The sequence below is a fragment of the Bos javanicus genome, chromosome X (genome assembly GCF_032452875.1).
Source record: "Bos javanicus breed banteng chromosome X, ARS-OSU_banteng_1.0, whole genome shotgun sequence".
NCBI lineage: Eukaryota > Metazoa > Chordata > Mammalia > Artiodactyla > Bovidae > Bos > Bos javanicus.
Window position 1 is genome coordinate 2,049,994 of NC_083897.1, and position 14,578 is coordinate 2,064,571.

General features: G+C 37.2%; 1 protein-coding gene and 1 pseudogene across 3 annotated transcripts in view; one reads left to right on the top strand and one right to left on the bottom strand.

The window, feature by feature from the left end:
- Positions 1-14,578, bottom strand: part of KLHL13 (kelch like family member 13) — a 197,090-nt gene that overhangs the window by 132,091 nt on the left and 50,421 nt on the right. The gene's annotated exons all lie outside the window — the stretch shown is intronic.
- Positions 3,343-4,593, top strand: LOC133243507 (uncharacterized protein NKAPD1-like; annotated as a pseudogene).

A 14,578-nucleotide genomic window follows, 5' to 3' on the forward strand; every position in this document is an offset into this window, starting at 1 on the left:
CCAAGTGACTTGAAAAATCCAGATGCAATGCAGTGTTTTTATTACATTTTTCTAGTATTATAAAAATAAAGAATAAATCATTTTATTGTCTTTGCACTGGAGGCCTTTAAGCTTAAAGATACTAGTTTTCAAATCAATTTATAGCTGAAATCTGAAGTCCATGCTGTAAATACTAAGCAAAACCTAAACAATAGCAAAAGAAATTAAAGTATTTCTTTCCTAGTGGTAAAATCAGCATTTTACCACTGATTTCTTTAAAAAGTGTCAATTATTCCCCCAATGATTTAGGTCAATATGAATAGAAGATGCTTATCCTTTGACTATATTTTGGACAAAATATTTACATGAAAATTTTGAAAAATGTAAACAGATTTTTAAAAGTCCACTCATATATTACATAATATTTATGTTGTATAATATTTGTTATTCTGACCAAGAAGAATGTATTGAATTCTACCCACATGATCAGCTAATGAATTATATTAAGAACTCTTTAACTAAAATCCACTGTAAGTTATAATCTAATAATCTAATAACCATAATCTAATCAATCTTAGCAAAAAATATATTTAATTGTAATCTGTCTTCTAAAAGTTTATTATATTCTTCAACATTAAATTAAAAATACAAAGAATTTCCTTTTAAAAAGATAGAATACTGTTAACACACCATTCAGTCATAATCAGCATGAGTCAATTCAATGAAAACAACAAACATCTGGCCTGATCACAATTAGTACAGTCCATTTACTAGAGTTTTATCTTTTAGTGAGTGACTTTCAAATATGTTAAAAACCTTTAAATGACAATTCACTAATCAGAGCTCCATAGAAAGCCAACATTCCAGACAAAAACCTTTCCAAAATAAATCTCCACTTTATTAATTAGGTCATTCAACTTACACTGTGCAAGGGATTCAATGGAGTACACAGAACATGCAGGTCTGGATAAAGATAATAAGTTTTCCTGAGACCCTAACGAGTTTAGCAAACTTAACATAATTAAAGAAGACAGTAAGGGAAGTGTAGGTAACTCTATACTTTACACAATCTTTCATATAGATAGTATAAGTCATATTATGGGATATATACAGGCCTGAGGTTTGTTGATTAATCAAAAAAGTTAAAATAGGAATAATTTGTGACTTCCCTTATCATTTGATCTAGAGACTAGGCTTTTTCTTTGTATATAAGCCTGTTAACTGGATCTTTTTCCACAAGTTAACCTCACTCAAAACAATGAATGCATGAACTGTGATTTATAGATGTCTTCTTCAAAACAGGAAGAGAAGAAAAAGCCACTTGTACAGTAGAATCCTTAGGAGTTTTTATAATTTTCTTCAAATCTTTTTAAAGTGCAGGTCCAGGACTGAAGTGAATTGAGTGACATCTCAGGCTGAAATTTTTTAGGGGTTCCCCAAAACTCAGTAATCAAGATAAATGCTAATTTAATACAATACTTAAAGATGAAAGATTGGATGCCTGTCCTGCACAATCAAGAACAAAACAAGGGTAACTGCTCTCAATATCTTTATTCAATAATGTGCTCAAAATAGTAGCCAGGGCAAACAGTCAAGAAAAAAATAATAAAAGGCATCAGATTGGAAAGGAGGCAATGCAACTTTCTCTATTAGCAGATGACATGAACTTACACATAGGAAAGCCTAAGGAACTGGGTAAAAACACTGTTAGAATTAATAAATGAGTTCACTAAGGTTACAGGATACAATTTCAATATGTAGAGATCAGTTCTACTTCTATAGTTGCAATAAAAAATATAAAATGGAATTTTAAAAATTCATTAATAATAGCACACAAAAGGAAAGAACACTTGGGAATAAATTTAACAAAAGAAGCACAAAAGTTGTACTGTGAAAAGTACAAAACATTGCTGAAAAATAAGATCTAAATAAATGGGTAAATATCCTATGTTCATGGATTCAATTAATAATGTTAAGATGGCAATGCTCCCCAAACTGATCTGAAGATTTAACATAGAGCCTATCAGAATCTCAACTGACTTCCTTGTAGAAACTGTCTAGCTGATTCTAAAAGTCATATATAATTACAAGGGACTTAGCATAGTCAAAACAATATTGAAAAACAAGAACAAAGTGGAAAGACTCAAATTTCCTAATTTCAAAACTTTCTAACAAGCAATGGTAATCAACACAGTTTGGTACTGGCATAAGAACTGACATAGGGATCAATAGAACAGAACTGATAGTCCAGAAATAAAGCCATGTATCTTTGGTCAACTGCTTTTCAATTAGAGTGCTAAGATCATTCAACAGGGAGAGGACAGTCTCTTTAACAAATGGTACTATGCACAATTGGAGAGCCACATGCAAAAGAATGAAATTGGACCCTTACTTCATACCATATACAAATATAACTAAAATGGATCAAAAAGCTAAATGTTAGGGCTGAATGATGAAATAGAAGAAAACATAGAGGTAACTCCCTATGTCCTCAGTTTTGGCAAACAATTCCTAACTACGATACCAAAACCATAAACAACAAAACAAAATATAATTTGAACTTCATCAAAATTAAAACCTTTTATGTACCAAAGTACATTATCAAGAAAAGTGAAAAGACAACCTATAGGATGGGGGGAATACTTGCAAATATATGTCTGACAAGGGAGTAATACACAGAATTCCAACTCATAAACAATAAAAAATTCAATCAGGAATTGAACAAAGATCATGAATAGATTTCTGCAGAGAAGATATACAAATGACCAACAAGTACATGAAAAGATGCTCAACATCACTAATCACAGGCAAAATGCAAATCAAATTCATATTGAGATACTACTTCCCACCCATTAGGATGGCTATTATGGAAAACAAAACAAAACCAGATAATAATGAATGTTGGCTAGGGGATGGAGAAATTAGAACCCTTGTATAGTATTAGCGGGAATTTTTGCAAAATGGTGCAATTTCTGTGGAATAGTTTTGTAGTTCCAAAATAAGTTGAACATAGAATTACTATATGACTCGCACATCCACTCCTAGGAATCCACCCAAAAGATTTGAAAACAGCTTATCAAACAAAAACATTTACATATATGTTCATAGCAGCATTATTCAAAATAGCTGAAAGTAGGAAACAACACCCATGGCTATCAATTTGTGAATGAATAAACAAAATGTGTTATATTTATATAATGGAATATCATTTAGCCATAAAAAGGAAGGAAGCTCTGATTCATGCTACAACATGGATGACCAGTGAATATATTACACTAACTTAAAGAAGCCAGTCAAATAAGGTAACACATTGTATGACTCCACTCATATAAAATGTCCAGAATAAGGTTAACCATAGAGATAGGAAGTAGATTTGTCACTGCTTAGGGCTGAAGGAGATAGTGGGTGGTAGGACTGTCATCTAAAGAGCAGGTGTTCATTTTTCTGGTGATAAAAATATATCCAAATTGGTAATATTTGCACATATCTGTGAATTTACTAAAAATTCTGGAATCGTACATGTTTTTTTTTTTTTTTTTTTTTTTACTGAAGTACAGCTGAATCACAATGTCGTGTTAGAGACCACTTCCTCCCTCCATCCCCGCCACACGAGGCTGTGGCACATGGTGTAGAGCTGCCTTTGAGCTCCGACTCTTTGCTTCCCAAGTGGGAGGAAATCTTGTAATGGAGTGGTTCCTTATCTCACACTAACAAGTGCCTGATTGCCTCAGGATCAAGGGATTGAAAAATGTCCCAAGTTTCCATGGGGCAAGTTCTCTTAAGGAATGTTATCTGGCACACAGATGCTCACAATAAGTTACAGGAGGAATTAGAGAACTGGAGAAACAGATGGAAGATGCTTACTGGGGGACCGAAAGGAAAATATGGCCCAGTAGTTCAAGCCAGATACCTAATGATGGTTTTGATGAAGAAAGTCAAGAGACTATTGGAAGTCAAAGAATGAAACTTATGGAGCAGTGGATGATGATTTTCTTAAGGCTAAATCCTGGAACAAGTAGTTATATGATTATGAAGCTAACACACCAGACAGATGGGGTCACAGTGGCTATAAAGAGTTATACCCTCAGGAATCTGAAACAGACAGTGATCAACAAGATAGTACATGCTATCTAATGGGGAAAAAACATCTCCCCAGGTAAAATCATCTACCAACAAACATAAAAAGTCAAAGAAATCCCACAAAGAAATAAGAAAAAAAAATCACACAAAAACCAGAAGAAAAGCAAAAAGGAAACCACAGATAGAACAGCTGATTCCTCAAGTGAGATCTCAGAAGAAACTGGGGCTTCTAGTGCTAGGAAAAGGAGACAACCACAGAAGCTGAAGAAAAAATCCAGGAAAAATCTCTCAAGAAATCTGCTTTATTCCTAGAGGCAGAAAGTGACACAACCCAGTCAGATGATTCTGCATCCAGCAGTTCAGTGGCAAGTGAGGAAAGAGACACTAATAAAACCAAAAGGAAAAAAGAGAAAAAAGCCCACATCCCTACAATTCACACTATTCACTGTACAATGAAATACAAGAGAGGACAAAGGCACAAATTGGAAAGTGCCTACAAACGAAAGGTCTGCTGAGGGTTCAGAGGATGACTAAATGAGAAAGAAACATTCTTGTTTCCTGCATGACTGGATATTTATAGTTCTTACATCTTGGAGTTTGCCAGTGATGTTATTGCTCAGCACAGGGGGCCTGAGGTCAGAGACCTCCTGTGCCATCTACATGAGTTCTGTCAGACTTCCCATCTTCTATTTTGGCCTATTAAACTTGATCCTCTTACTGGTAATAGGAAATCTGTTATTTTGCTATGAAGGTTTCTTGAAGAGATTATTTTTGTGATTAATCACATTTAGAATAGAGTGCATATGCAGCAAGTTAAAGGACCCAGATATGCAGATGATAGCACTCTCATGGCAGAAAGTGAAGAGGAACTAAAAAGCCTCTTGATGAGGGTGAAAGAGGAGAGTGAAAAAGTTGGCTTAAAACTCAACATTCAAAAAACGAAGATCATGGCATCCAGTCCCATCACTTCATGGCAAACAAATGGGGAAACAATGGAAATAGTGACAGATTTTATTTTCTTGGGCTCCAAAATCACTGCAGATGGTGACTGCAGCCATGAAATTAAAAGATGCTTGTTCCTTGGAAGTAAAGCTATGACAAACCTAGACAGTGTATTAAAAAGCAGAGACACCAATTTGCTGACAAAGGTCTGTATGGTTTTCAAAGCTATGGTTTTTCCAGTAGTCATGTATGGATGTGAGAGTTGGACCATAAAGAAGGCTGAGTGCCAAAGAATTGATGCTTTCAAATTCTGATGCTGGAGAAGACTCTCGAGAGTCCCTTGGACTGCAAGGAAATCAAATTAGTCAATCCTAAAGGAAATCAACCTTAAATATTTACTGGAAGGACTGATACAGAAGTTGAAGCTCCAATACTTTGGCCACCTGATGTGAAGAGCCAATTCATTAGAAAATATCCTGATGCTGGAGAAGATTGAAGGCAAAAGAAGGGCGGGCATCAGAGGATGAGATGGTTTGACAGCATCACCAATTCAATGGATAGGAATTTGAACAAACTCAGGAAGATAGTGGAGGGAAAGGGAGCCTGGCATGCCACAGTCCATGGGGTAACAAAGAATTGGACACAATTTAGCAACTGAACAACAACAAAGGACCCAGAAAGCCGAATCCAGTAATGACCTGGGTATACCAACTGCAATGTCAAATTTGGGGAAGGCAAGGGCTGGTGTCAAGAGATAGATTGGTGTTCGTGCTATATAGAATGGTATGATAAAGGAATACTGTGTTGCTCTGTTTATACAGTAGGTGCCACAACTTGACTTTTTTTGTCTTTAGCCTTGGTGCTTTGATCTTTCTGGATATGGGCCCCACACGCGTCGTCCAGTTTACTTAACGAGGAATTGAACATAAGAACAAACACCTTCCACTCAGGATACATCCACAGACAGCTGTTACAGGTAGAAACAGGGTTTTTTGTCAAATTTCCCTGCTGGACGGGGTCTGTGGTTACACTCTGTATATACCTAAACATGGTCATTGGATAGCAAAAGGTTTTCTAGTTCCATTGCTTACTGCCTAAATGTACTTGTATTCAAAATTATTTATTTAGTTGTCATAGGTTAAGTCCTAAACCAGATGAGGAAGAATTAAGACAGTCATGCTGTCTAGTGGAGAAGGCAATGGCACCCCGCTCCAGTACTCTTGCCTAGAAAATCCCATGGACGGAGGAGCCTGGTAGGCTGCAGTCCATGGGGTCGCTAAGAGTCGGACACGACTGAGCGACTTCACTTTCACTTTCATGCATTGGAGAAGGAAATGGCAACCCACTCCAGTGTTCTTGCCTGGAGAATCCCAGGGACGGGGGACCCTGGCGGGCTGCCATCTATGGGGTCGCACAGAGTCGGACACGACTGAAGCGACTTAGCAGCAGCAGCAGCATGCTGTGCTCATTTCTTAATCTGAAACTTGCTCATTTCCCTGAAACTAGGTTGAATCAGTTTGAAAATGAAATGGGTTTTTCAGGGACATATCCAATTCTTCCTAGTCTGCCTTTGGATTAAAGGACCAAGCAGAGATCTTGTTATTTCCTTTAACTATCTACTGTGATCCTACTATGTTAATTCTTAAGAAACCAAAATATCACTGGAAGGCTGACAGAACACAAATGAATTTTTTTCATTATGGCAGATCAAGTGACTTTGTTTTTTCCTGGCTGTCACTTTATGCACTGAGTAAAAAGCTTGAAAACCCTGGAAAAAAGAAAAATTCCCAATGTGCTAGTTTCAGGTATAAAGCAAAGTGATTCAATTATACATATATATATATTCCTTTTCAGATTATTTTCCATTATAGTTTATTATGAGGTATTGAATATAGTTCCCTGTGTTAAACAGTAGGACCTCATTGGTTATCTATTTCCTATATAATAGTTTGTATCTGCTAATCCAAAACTACTAATTCATACCTCTCCCACCTTTCCCTTTTGGTAGCCATAAGTTTGCTTTATACATTTGTGAGCCTGTTTCATAAATAAGCTCATTTGTATCATTTTTTCAGGTTCCACGTATGATATTTGTCTTTATCTGCCTTACTTCACTTACTATGATAAGCTCTAGGTCCATTCAGTTCAGTTCAGTTGCTCAGTCATGTCTGACTCTTTGAGACCCCATGGACTGCAGCACACCAGGCCTCCCTGTCCATCACCAACTCCCGGAGTTCACTCAAACTCATGTCCATCGAGTCGGTGATGCCATCCAGCCATCTCATCCTCTGTCGTCCCCTTTTCCTCCTGCCCCCAATCCCTCCCAGCATCAGAGTCTTTTCCAATGAGTCAACTCTTCGCATGAGGTGGCCAAAGTACTGGAGTTTCAGCTTTAGCATCATTCCTTCCAAAGAACACCCAGGACTGATCTTTAGAATGGACTGGTTGGATCTCCTCACAGTCCAAGGGACTCTCAAGAGTCTTCTCCAACACCACAGTTCAAAAGCATCAATTCCTCAGTGCTCAGCTTTCTTCACAGTCCAACTCTCACATCCATATATGACCACTGGAATGTAAATGGCATTATTTTCTTCTTCTTCATGGCTGAGTAATATTCCACTGTATAAATGTACCACATCTTCTTTATCCATTCATCTATCAATGGAAAATTACATTGTCTCCATGCTTTGGCTATTATAAATTGGAACTGTACATTTTAAGTGAATTGATTCTATGGTATGTGAATTAAAGCTAAATAAATCTGCTTTTTAAAAAAATCTAAATTAATACAGAAAACCCATGATGAACATTACACCAGTACTTTAAATAAAGACAGCCTCGGTATTACTGATAGTATTACTGATTTTTTTAATTTCCTCAACCTCCAGTATGGCTCAGCAAGGCACTGCATACCCAATGACAGCTTTTTAAATCTTTGTTTGTTTGTTTGTTTGTTTGTTTTTATTTTTAAACTTTACAATATTGTATTAGTTTTGCCAAATATCAAAATGAATCTGCCACAGGTGTACACATGTTCCCAATCCTGAACACCCCTCCCACCTCCCTCCCCATACCATCCCTCTGGGTCGTCCCAGTGCACCAGCCCCAAGCATCCAGTATCGTGCATCGAACCTGGACTGGCAACTCGTTTCATACATGATATTATACATGTTTCAATGTCATTCTCCCAAATCTTCCCACCCTCTCCCTCTCCAACAGAGTCCATAAGACTGTTCTGTACATCAGTGTCTCTTTTGCTATCTCATACACAGGGTTGACAGCTTTTTAAATCTTAAGCATTTCAATGGACCCCTGAAATTTCAGGAATCACCCAATACATGCAACTCTCTTTTCTTAGAAATAGCTTCCTTTTCATAGTTACATTTGAATAGTAATTGTGATATTTAAAAAATGTAACCATAGTAATTAGCACAAATGGCATAGAGGTTTGTTTCATATCAAGCCACTGACTCGTGACGACATGGGCAGTGCAAGCAAAACTGAAAGGACAATTAGTGAAGAGAGCCCTAGTCAAGAGAAGTCAATGCACAGTGGCATCAATTAATATCACTGAAAGGCTTCTGACTTGTTCAATCAGGTTCCTAATATACTTGATTTGGTAGAGGGTTGCTGGGTAAAATATAGGACCATCCAGTTGAGCTCAAATTTTAGACAAACAGTGGATACATTTTTAGTATATGAATGTCAACAATACTGCATGGAACTTCCTTTTATACCAAAAAAAAAAAAGTTGTTGTTTAACTGAAATTCAAATTATCTGAGCATCCTGTACTTTTATTTGCTAAATTTGGCAGCCCTAATTTGAGGAAATAATTGCTAGTAGAGCAAACCATGAAACTGAAAATAGCCAGTGAGGGTGGCTGTGGATTTTGAATCTGACCTATGAACTACAGTTTTGTGAATTTCTTAATAAGAGTGAATAAAAATCACTGGAAAAAACAAGAATTCACTCTGTGAAATATTTTGATTACTTAATATTTCCATCCACTACTCCATCTACCCCAATAGACTAGAAAACAAAACTTTTACAATTGTTTACATATTTGCTTACAGAAACCCACAATACTTTCTAATATTTTCAACTAAAATATTTCTCCCTTCTTTCCTGAATTTTGTATTATTAATGATAAAAGACAGGTGTAAGCTTTTGGTTTGGGTTAGTATTAAAAAGAGAAAAGAATAAAGTTCAATTGCGAGTATCCAGGATGCCAAGGCTTATATTTAGACCTTCCATCTCCCTTCAAAGTTCAGGACCCAGGCATGAAAGCCTCCTTTCCTCTGGACTTAGTACAGAAAGATGGCCAGCAGTCCAGCTGAGAGACCACAGGTACCCCCAGCACAGAGGCCCAACCTCCCCTCCCTCACCTGGGCAAGAGCTCAGAGGCACTTGTATTTCAACCTTTATTTGCTTTCTCAAGGACATAAAACAGTTCACTTAAAAGAGCTTTAACCAAAGTGCTTAGAAATTATGAGAGGGGAAAAAAAATGGGACAAAGAAAAAGGGGAAAAATGTATTTTAAAAAATGTTTCTTCTCACAATGTGTATGAGAAGGAGGAAATACAGCAAGGGACGATATAAGTATGTTGTTTTTAGTAAGTTCATGTCCATCTCAGACTGCTGCTCACTCTGTTAAGCCTGTGTCATATTTACAACATCTCACTGAAGCACAGAGGTGTAAGTTATAGCCAATTACAAGTGAGGAGATTGAATAAAACCTTGAGCAAATCATCTGCTATTACAATAACCTGTATCATCACGAAAAGGCCAATCATATAGACATTAACTAACTACCAGGTATTTCACATTTTCATTACTGTGCTGGTTGTCTTTAAGTTTCATTAAGGTAGACACTGTCTTAGAGATCCAACTTAATATCTTATTATTATATACATGCATATATATATATATGTCATTATGCTATGCTATGCTATGCTAAGTCACTTCAGTCGTGTCCGACTCTGTGTGACCCCAAAGACGGCAGCCCACCAGGCTCCCCGTCCCTGGGATTCTCCAGGCAAGAACACTGGAGTGGGTTGCCATTTCCTTCTCCAATGCAGGAAAGTGAAAAGTGAAAGTGAAGTCACTCAGTCGTGTCCGACTTTTAGCGACCCCATGGACTGCAGCCTACCAGGCTCCTCCATCCACGGGATTTTCCAGGCAAGAGTACAGGAGTGGGGTGCCATTGCCTTCTCCGTATGTCATTTATATATATATATATATATATATATATATATATATATATATATATATATACACACACACACACACACACACACACATATATATACACACATATATATATATATATGTCATTGTTCAGTCACTAAGTTGTATCTGACTCTGTTACCCCATGGACTGTAGCCTGCCAGGCTCCTCTGTCCATGGGATTCTCCAGGCAAGAGTACTGGAGTGGGTTGCCATGCCCTCTTCCGGGGGATCTTCCTGACCCAAGGATCGAACCTGTGTCTCCTTAGTCTCCTGCACTGGCAGGTGGATTCTTTACTACTGAGCCACGTGGGAAGCCCAAAATACTATAGGTATACATAATAGAGTACTAAGTAGCTATAAAACAAAATGAGGAATATCTCCATATACTACTGCAAAGTTATCTTCAGAATACATTTCTAAGCAAAGCAAAACAAAAACAAAAAATCCTCAGTGTATACAGTATGCTATTGTTTACCTAAGAAAGGAATTGGGATGGCTACGTATATGAGAAGGAGAGAAAGGTAATAGTTGGACTTCTTTGAATATGTCTTCTTTTGTAGACTAGATTTTGAACTGTGTAAATATCATATACCTAATTCAAAATTGCATTTAAAAACCAGTATTAAAATCACAAGTAAAATTAAATAAATGGCCCAAACTGTGTATCCTTGTTGGTTGTATAATTGTATAAATAGCAATTATAATTCAAGTGACTTTAAAACACAACTTAAATGTAGATTTCTAGTGGGATATACTTTAAAGACAAAAAAAAAACCCTGCTCCAAAGCACAACTGTGCAGACATGCGTGCACACACACACACACACACACACACACACACATATTGTAAATGGCTTCCAATAATCACATTGTTGATGGGCGTGTTGGTATTGTTATTCTGAGGCTATTGCATATATATGGTAGGATAAACAAAATGATAATTATGTAGATATCACTGAACCTCTGTATTTGTCAAAAGGGGATACATATGTAGTTATCATTGAGGTTAATTAAATTTGAATGGTCATTATCAATAAGAATTCATGATATAGTTTATCCTAAAGAAAAATTATAATTGTATTAATATATTCAAGAAAGGCTTTAAAACAATGATCCATCTAGTAGCAATAATACTCCTAATAATTATATTGTGATATCTAAATAACATTCCCCTCCAAAGAAAGAAACAAGGGCTCCATTTTCTAAATGGCTGATAATGGGGTCTAGAGCAGAAATGTACAAGAGGACCCTGGAGCATCTTACACTGAAAAGTAAGGAAGCCATCAAAGACTCCTAGGGCCATGTCAAAAGGACTCTGAAGCCAATATAAATAAGCCTCCATTGCCCAAATATGGGATCATTTGAGGATCAATAAGGGTAATAATGAGGACTGAAGCACATCGTATATGTCTAAATGCAACAGTTCATAGTCATGCTAAAAATGATCACTGAGCATTTCTGGAAGGTGGTAAAGAACCAGCAAATTATTTTGGAAGCTGGAAAATAACGGGGAAGTATCAATCACTCATCTTGTCTTTTCCATGTGCCTTCTACATCAGGGTAAGTGTACCATAAAAGAGGTAAGTGCAAACACTTGGGAAATAGTGAGGATGGTGTCAGCATCAGGCGAGATGAATTGTGGAGCACCAACCACAATGTGGAAAACCAGTGGGGAAGTGGAGAGAGTAACAGCAAGACCAGCTTGCAGACTGTCATGACGGTGTAAAGAGAATGACAAGGAGGTCTGGAAATGAAATAGTGGTAATAAGGAAGAAGACTGGACAGATCTAATCAACTAATTGGATGAATGAGAGGAGTGCAAATTATCAGTAAAGTTTTTATATCTTGGGTGATTGATGGATGGTAGTGCCATTAACCAAATTGATGACTCTAAAAGGCAGTGCAAAAATATAATTGACAATTCTAAGGAAAAGCAACACTCTTATCAAATTCCAACAAAATTCAAAATTATCCTTAGAAGAAAATGCACACTGGCCAATTAGGGAATAAGGAAAAAGAGGGAAAGAAGTAAGTTCTGGTATTCCCCTTCTTCCTATAAGCTTTACTTTTCCCATAAGATCCATTTTTACTCCCAATATATACATATACATTTTTGAATGCTGACTATGTTCATTTTTGGCTTTCGTTTTTCAGAAGACACTTCCAATAAGTGATCTATACTCGTTGCTTCCAGGACAAGTCCAAAGTCCTCACTCAACCAATTTCTAGCTCTGTGAGTAGATAAAAACCAAGTAATTGTCAAGTATTCTCCTCTAGTACGTACATTTCCAGCAATTCTCAATACCTGGGAAGGCAGACATAATTATCTGAAATTCATCAATGAGGACCCTGAGACCCAGAGATCTTAAATAACTTGTCCAATGTCAAAACTGGAATTTAAAACCCAGGAATCTCTTCTGGATCAAGAACTGCAAGGTGCCTAAATGAATGCTGGTCACAGAACAACCACTGAAAATATTTGGGGACTTCTCCCACTTTTTCACAGGATAAATTATAGCACCATTTCTTTCAGTAAAGCAGAAAGAATCTTATTTTCCAATAATATCTGATCATAAAATGTCATGTTTTTATAGCAAATGTCACAATCTATAGCAAAATTACCTGAATATAAAGCCAAACAATCCTTTTTAACACATAAAATGAAAATTACAGTATCTTACAATATAATGCCTAGAATGAACCAGTTCGGAAGGAACTTCATCTGTTCAAAGTACAGCAAAGAAATCAGTAAATAAGAGGTCTCAGAGACAAAACACATGTCACGAAGTTCAAGAACAAACGCACGTTTATATTAGTAACTAACATGCCCCTTAGTCCTTCTAGTACAATTCCTAAGAAGCTTGGCAGACTGATTTTAAGCCTGCAACAAATCATTAGGGGGCAAGAAGGGAGCCACATGAAGGCACACTGACAACTGCAATGTATATTTGACAGCAACAGAAAGGGGAAAATCATAGAAACCAGCTCAAGGAGGGTAAGGAGAGCACAACACTTGAGAACCATATATTATAGAAACAAACAGTGCTACAAGTCTCAACAGATCCTAAGGGTGTGTCTAAGAGACTGTTAGTAATAGGTGTAAAGATGGCCGCAAGTCAGCAAGAACAATATTCAAATAAAGTACTTAAAGTGAAAAATATATTGGTGTACAAGGGGTTATTTAAAAAGAAAAAATTCTAGAATGTTTCATTTGCCAAGGAATCAAGAAATCTGCGGTTTTAACTGTCATGAGCAGCATCACTTTTTATCACCTTATTTTTAATAAACATATAGCAAATTTCCCTAAAGTTGCATCAACCATTTTAACCCTGCTATTAAAATAAATCTTAGAATGTATAATGAAGTAGTGGGTAATGATAACATGCATATTAAGAGACTTGGGAGATTATAGCAAGAAAAATTCACTCCTCATCACTATACATTTATTAATGAAGAAAATGCATATGAGAGATGTAGTTTACTATCTGTACCTTCATTACTAGTAGAAACAATACAGAAAAGTGTCCATTAGGACATAATTTCATTTCCAAGCCTCAGGACACATACACACCCCAGTTTGCCTCCGTATTAGGTGTTCTTCAGGCTCTTGACCCTCACAATGCAATGCTCTACAGTATCTGAGCAACACTACCATACTATCAGTTCAGTTGCTCAGTCGTGTCCCACTCTTTGCGACCCCATGGACTGCAGCATGCCTGGCTTCCCTGTCCATCACCAACTCCCAGAGTTTTCTGAAACTCATGTCCATCAAGTCAGTGATGCCATCCAACCATCTCTTCCTCTGTCATCCCCTTCTCCTCCTGCCTTCAATCTTTCCCAGCATCAGGGTCTTTTCCAATGAGTCAGCTCCTCGCATCAGGTAGCCAACGTACTGGAGCTTCAGCTGCACCATCAGTCCTTCCAATGAATGTTTGGGAGGATTGACTGGTTTGATCTCCTTGCAGTCCAGGGGGACTCTCAAGAGTCTTCTCCAGCACCACAGTTCAAAAGCATCAATATTCCAAATACAATAGCCTTTCCATCCTTTTGGTTACGAATATGAACTCTGGGTTCAAATTCTAGCTCTGCCCACTGAATTGTGTGATCTGGGAACTTCATTCTCATCTGTCACATGGACAGTGACTCCCTGGTGATCCAGTGATTAAGAACCTGCCTTCCAATGCAGGGGATGTGTGTTGGATCCCTGATCAGGGAACTAAGATTGCCACATGCCCTGGGACAACTAAGCACTGCAACCAGAGAGAAGTCTGTGCACAGTAAGATCCCACATGCCACAGCAAAGGTCCCATGTGCCACAACTAAGATCTGATGCAGCCAAAAATAAATA